A 7,450-nucleotide genomic window follows, 5' to 3' on the forward strand; every position below is an offset into this window, starting at 1 on the left:
TGCATAACCAAGACAAAAGCATCAAAAAAACATAATTCAACATTTTTATATCCATATTCCTTGCTACACTTTAAAAGCTTCTCAAAGTCTGCATTTCATCCAGGCTTTGCATTCTTACATCTCAATAAGTGATAAAATATTTCAGCTATATTTCACAGGACAGGTTTGGAATTTTGGGGTGGGGAAAGGTCCTTCCTACTGAAAGAACTGTATATATTTACATGTATATACATGCTCATGTATAGTGCAAATGTAAAAATGTACACTAGAAATCAACTTCCCCTTATCAGTACCGGGGAAAATACTGCCCTTAACCTACTCTGCTGTCTCAGCATCTCAGACCACTCAATCAGCTCCTTACTCCAGTATTTACCAGCTGTGCAAGGATGTTCTATCGCATTGTCACACAGCAAGAGGACTGTTACAGCAAAATAAGGTGAATGTTGAAAGAATCACAGAGTATTCTGTGATTCCTGTTAATCCTGAGTTGAAAGGGACCCACAAGGATCATCCAAGTCCAATTCCTGGCCCAGCATTCCCACCTAGAGCATTGTCCCAATGCTTCTTGAACTCTGTCAGGCTTGGTGCTGTGGACACTTCCATGGTCCAGTGGAAGTGCCCAGACGCCCTCTGGGTGAAGAACCTTTTCCTATTACCCACCCTAACCCTACCCTGCCACAGCTTCAGGCCATTCCCTTGGGTCCTGGCTGCTGAAGGTAGCCAGCTGAAACTCTGAAGGAATTAAAAACACAGCCAGTAGTATTTCCACCAAAATGCTTAAGTATATTGTGAGACCCTCAATTTCAAATTTTGCCTGAAAACCAGCCTCTCTGAACTGTAATATCCTAACTCTGCCTCAAGGGGTTGGCTGGATGCAGTTTCAGGGAGAAAGGAGCTGCTTGCAGAATAAAAACTGTTTATTCACAAGGATGGTGTTTGTCACAGAGCTTCTGAAACAAGAGTGTCCCCGTGATCATTACCATGGCTGCAGCTAAATATTGTCCTTTACTTTCTCAGCTTAACTCTGTCCTACATTCTTCATTCTCCCTGCAAATACCAATGTGCTCTTCCTTTCATAAGGTTAATTAGATTTTCAGTGATGCTGAAGCATTTACAATTACAAAGAAAAAAATGACACCTTCTACAGCAAACACAATGTTTAAAAACCACCGGTCAAGAGCATTTTACTTGCAAATTTCTTCAGAAAATAGCCTTATCCTCACATGAGGGAACACTCCAGGAATAAAACTGAGCATTTGATAAGCATTGAACAGACAGAAGTAAATGTGGGTTACTAATTATGCCTCTGAAGGACAGTGAAATTAAGTGATGCATTCAAGTGATGCATTCAAGTCACAGAATATTGACTGCAGGGGAAAAACATTTTCAGAAAATGTTTCAGGCTACATTTTCAGAAAATGAGCCAACACCACCAGGAAGGCAACACACCAGCACAAAAATCCTAGCCAGAGCTTTGAGTTCCTCCTGTGGAGCATGGCAGCAACCAGCAGAACTACTCCTGGAAAATAAAATGACAAAACAAAACAGGAAACATTTGTCTTGACAATACTACAGGAAGATGTGGCCCAAGAAGTTTCCTTTCTCAACCAAAAATAACCTTTCCCATTTTACTTATTCTTTTCACATCTTTCAAATGCTCCTGTTGCAATAAATATTCCCCACCTAGTCCATCATTTACCTGTGCTGCCTTGTCTACAATATCCAGGACAAAATGCTCTTATATGGTGGTTTTAGCATAGAGAGTGGAGATGCAAAGTGTGCAGACTGTGTGATGGATTTAATGATAATTCCAGACCAAGCTAGGTCTTAATAAACAGTTCACATACTGAGACCACCCTTTTTAATGGAATTTATTTTGACTTGCAAAAGTTTTCTCTATTAGAAACTATCACTTAGTGCTCACAAGTGCAGTACAATCAAAACAATCACAGAAAAGGCATCTGGAAAAACCTGCAGAGTGGTTCATGTCCTGCTCAGGAACAGGGCACAATCTGGGGCTGTGTACAGCAACAAACACAGACACCTACACGAGAGGCATCAGCCAAATGAGCAAATCCTTCCAACGAGCTCATTGTTTCCATAACCCAGGGACTGGCTCCGGTGCTCAGTCCCTGCCTAAGCTCAGCCCTGGTATCCACAGGGACAGGCTCCATGTACCACACAGTCACAACTGCTCTAACTTCACTAACAGGGACACAAGATCTGAGGGGGGAAGCTTATGCTGGCATAAATGGTAAAGTCCCACTGGGCTACCAAATGCTGCCAGTACAGTCCAACACAACCAGTAAAAACAAAATACCCACCTGCCTTTGACAGCACTGACACAAGCAACACAAAGCTCCTGTAGCATAGGCTTAAGGCCAGTAACTTCATAGGAGGGTTCAAAGCTGGAATGTCCATAAAAGTGTGTTAGTGCAACAAAGCCTTCTGCCACACCAAGCATTTTACTCAAAACAGATTATATTTAATGACCAGCTTCTCAGAATCATTCTTTCAACAGACTTTTTCTTCTTCACTTACTTTACAAATGACTTCCCTTCAGCCAAGGATGAAACATGTTGTCACTTTTACAGATGAGTAAACTAAATCACATGGCTAACAAGTTTAACTTGTTTCTTAAAGATACAGATTTACATAAAACATTCTTTCTCTGAAATAAACTGAATTTCACTACCAAAGAAGTAGGGGAGGTGAGGAAACAATTTTTTCCACATCTTTTTTCTCGATCAGCACAGCAGTGGCACAGTCAGTTCCAGGAGGAAGAAGCTTTCAGTTATTTTTTTCTGTCTGGAACATGTTCCCTCTGGAGAACTTGCCATCATACAGACAGATGAGAGCTGCAGTCCTTTCCTGTGTGAGGCAAAGCATCAAAAGTGATCCAGGTCTCAGGATATTTGTTCAGCTCCAAGCCTGTCTCAACACAAAGATTCTGCCATCTGAAATCACATTTCCTCCGAGCATGCTGAAGAGAGAAATGCCATTCTCTTGAGCAGCTATTGTAAATTAGGGCACCCCAACAAAGGGGAGGAATGACAAAGAGGACTCTGGATATTAAAAGGTTAATTAATTATTATATTATTCTATACTATATTACACTACATTTAAACTGAATTTGTACAAGCACTCAACCTCACTCCACTGCTCAGAATTTCGTGACTGTCAGCTGATAGTCCCAATACACACACATGGATTTAATGGGTTAATGAATCAAAACACTCACACTAGAATCTAATTACTAATTTCTCTTAGGTAAACAATCTTCTAAAATGTATTCCACTTGTGAACAACAAGAGGAGCAGCAATTGAGATAAGAATTGTTTTTTCTTTCTCTGAGGTTCAGAGAATGTGAACCTCAGAAAATATCCTTGGGAAGCTGTGCTTTGTTTTTCTCTGTGAAGAGAGATGCAGCTACAAGCAGATACATGAGGAATCTGAAGTGGAGAAAGTTTTTAAAAAACAAACAACCAAAACCTGGGCTACTGCAAGTGAAAATAGAGACTGTACTGCACTGCAGCTATGCTACTGTTAGTCAGACTTCAGCAATAAACATGTCATGGAAAGTTCTCAAGGAAACCAGTCTGGTCTGCCTGGCAGGAGAAAATATCAGGGAGGAGAACTAAGAGCTCAATAATTAAAGCTGAGCATAGACTTTTGGCTAAGAAAGGAGTTTCAAAGCTAAGCTTTGAACTGCTTCACGTACCTCCAACTTGAGGCACATTGCAAATATACCCCAGGCAGTTTGAAAGCATCTTGTCTGAGTCCTGGTGCCGCCACAGCAGCACAAAGCTCAGCACAGGCTACTTGATCTTCAAACACAGGCCCAGCCTCTGGCTCCAGTAAAACCAGGCACACTGGTTGTCATGGAAGTGACACAGATGTGAAGCAATTAACTCAAAGTACTTCTGAGAATGGAGATGCATGAAAAAAAACCACAAACAAACCAAATGTGAATTTCACTGGGGGAAAAACTCCCATTATTCTAATTTTCCCTCCTATTCAATATGAGCAAGGCTGTTCACTATTGAGGTGCAAATGTCACAGAAGAAATATAACAACCCTGCTTTTGAAAAATTTAAATCCCAACCTAGGAATCAAATTGCACCTTTGTACAAAGCTATACAAGTTCTCTAATTTCAATGGATCTACAGCTGCTTATGTTTACAGCTGAAAATAGTCCACTACAATTTCTGTCCCTGGAAAATGCTGTCCTATGATTGCTTCAGAGGAGCTGCATGGTCTAAGCAGGCACTGCAAATTTATTTTCAGCCAAGATGATGGCAAATAACCACATTCATTTAGTTAGTGATTGGTTCTATTGCTAAAACTGACAGAAATCTTAATTCTCTTCTTCCAAGCTCCTCTTATTTTAGAGGAAGAGGAAGCTGAGCTTGTTATGGCCCAGGAGCTATGTAAATGTCACAGGTTGTCTGGGATCCCAGGAATGCAGCAATGGTCACTTCAGCTTGTTCACTGCCACCACAGAGCTCCTGTGCTTCATGTGACACCAGGTAATGCCTGAATAATCCTATATATTCACAGCACACCTCACACTGTGCTGCCTGTGACAGGTACAGATGGTTCCTCCTTTGCTGCTTGTGTGAAGCACAAAGAGGAAATCCATTCATTCTCTTCTGACAGAAGAAGGAATAAACAGCTCTATCAAGGCAGGTTAACTCAATCTTTTTACCCAGGATGTCTTGAAAGAAGATGTGTACTCAATAAGATGTGAGCTTTTTAGCTCTAAAAGACTGTTGAGATATGAATGCTCCATTTATTTAATATAAAAACTGTTTCTTACTGTGTCTTCCTGCATGGAGGCAATAAAGTGCCATTCAAAACCAGTTGTTATTTATTCAGAGGTCTTTTTGCATTCTGTGAAATACAGACAAAATTCATGTGCTCACAGTAAGCTCAATGTGCAGGTAAGTGCTAATCCCTAGTTCTGAAAACATATAAAAGAAGAAGTGCTAATTAAAAAAATGATTAAAATATGAGACAGTAATTGTTGTCATGACTGTTGCACAGTTTGATATGGCTTGGAAACACCATTAACAAAGGAAATGTGCCTAAGGGAGCAGTCCACCTTTGCAGGTAAGACTAGCTGTCAACACAGGCAGCCACACCCACTGCTGGCAATTGAATATTCATCAAGGGAGACCTAGGAAAACTCCAGCCACCACCTAAATAAACTCCAAGGAAGGTGGAAACAATGCTGGCATTGGGCAAGGACAAAACCAGCAGAGCAGCAAATCCTCAGACACCAAACCACACTGAGTGCACCCCTCACCCAGTGCCTATCTGCAGGGCTGCATTTCCAGTGACCATGGCTCTCAGCTGCCAGGAGAAAAGGCAAAGAAACACAGGAGAAAGGGTGTGCAGAGCAGGAGGCAAACAGGTAAAATTCCACCTGAGGATAAACTGGAGACCAGCATCACCTCTGGATATTGTGATGCTCAAGATGGAGAGAGAAACAGTAGGCTGAAGCCTTAACATGAATGAAATGCATTGGCAATAAATTAATGCTGCAGTCTTCTCATTTTTCCAGGCTGAATTCAGCTCAGATTAAGTCTGAGGTGGAATGTGCCTTGCATGAGCATTTTTTGGTTTGGTTTGGTTTCTTTCCCATGTTATCTTCTGAGTCATAGAAGAACACTAAATCATTTGGCTGGATTGTAACTTAGAGCACAAAAAAAATTTACAGACAGTGAAGGTGTGGATTATACCCACAAGGAATAGGTCATATACCATATCCATTAGGAAATGGAGCACAGTCAAAGCCAAAACTTTTAATGAGTTTTACTTCAAGCTTCAGCATAATCAAGACAGAGAGGTTTTGTTCTCACAAATTCTGGCCCAGTGCATTTTAAGATAAAGTATGTGAGTGGAAATCCCTTTTTATGCTCATCTTTAAAATGTACTTATTGCAATTATGACATTGCTACATTTAACCTAAGAAGCAGGGTATGAAAACTGCAGACCACTGTAAACAGTGAACACCCAGCAAGTATGTTCCAAAATTCATGATCAACTGCTGAAACACCAGACTGAAACAAGTGCCTGGAAATGAATTGTTACTGACAGAAATTTTGCTTTTCAGCACTCAAGTTTTAATCAGACAGGTGATTCTAAATGACAAGAGCAAGCTTTCACATTTCTGAAAGCAAAGCTGAAAGGTGAGCTCCAAGAGCATTTGGATGGGTGAGAATAAAATCAAAGCAAATTCTCATTTGATAAAATTTTATATTCTTTGTAGAAACACAGAATTCTTAGTGAAGAAGAGACAGAAGCAGCCAAGTCTCCATGATCACGTATTTTCCCTTTAATACAGTAAATTAACAAAAAATACACAATAAACCCACCGCAAACATAACCTGGATTTGATTCAGTTTTGGTTTGGGTAAATCTCTCCTTCCCTAAGTTTTCTAGCATTACCCTCCAGAATGAATAACATGGAAGAAAACAATCTATAACAGCACCTGGAATGGGGCTCCTCTTTCACAGGGTGGTCATGAGAAAAAGGAAAACAAAACATGCATTTCAGTGGTGTTAGGCAGGAAAATACCCCACTGAAGTTTTGTGAGTTTACAACTACAAAGTCCAATTTTTAAAAATAAATTGTTCTTGACAAGAGGAGTTGGCAACAACTGCACTGAGTGTCTCACGTTGCTGACACACCCTGGCAGGCCCTGAGGACTGCTGGGTGCTCATCCTGCCGTGCCACTGAAACACACACCCTGTCACAGCCACCTCTTGGGCAGATGCTGGGGAAGGCAAGGCAACATTTATTTGAATATCTAGAGTACAAGGTTAACACACCAAAGCAAATATATTTGATGTATTAACTGGTTTTTTAAGTCCTAGTGGTCAAACAGAAGCCAGGACTGATGGATCATTATATGTTCACAATTCATCATCTACCCAGGATCCACCAGTGATGTTTTCAACAAGATTCAGTGTCTGTTGTCTAGACTGGCACTATGAGACGCATCTCAGAAAGCTTCCCTGTGTCTGTGAAAAGCAGCAATAAGAAAGAAATACAACTATGGGAAATAAGTGCAACTACCAGTGTCATGAACCCTGTGGCCAAGACACAAGCAAAGCTGCAGAGCAACAAATGATGATGTATTACGACTCATAAAATGTAACTTTATGCTGCCTTTTGCTTTTTATCATCCTTCCTACTCAGCTCCTTTTTACTTTTGTTGCCCATCAGGCTTCTCCACTTGATGATGTCCTAAATCTTTACTTTTTGGTCATGCAATAAAGTAGAAGGAAGGCCTGCATGCCCTGTTTTAAGGGAGCCCTTTTACTCTCCTAAAACTCTTTAAAGAAGAATTTATCATAGCATTTCTTTCAATGCTTAAGCCCTGAGAACAAGATGAGGTATCTGTGCTCTGTGATAAAAAGAGTTAGCAAAGGATTTATTACA

Source organism: Melospiza georgiana, chromosome 5, assembly GCF_028018845.1.
Source record: "Melospiza georgiana isolate bMelGeo1 chromosome 5, bMelGeo1.pri, whole genome shotgun sequence".
NCBI classification, from domain to species: domain Eukaryota; kingdom Metazoa; phylum Chordata; class Aves; order Passeriformes; family Passerellidae; genus Melospiza; species Melospiza georgiana.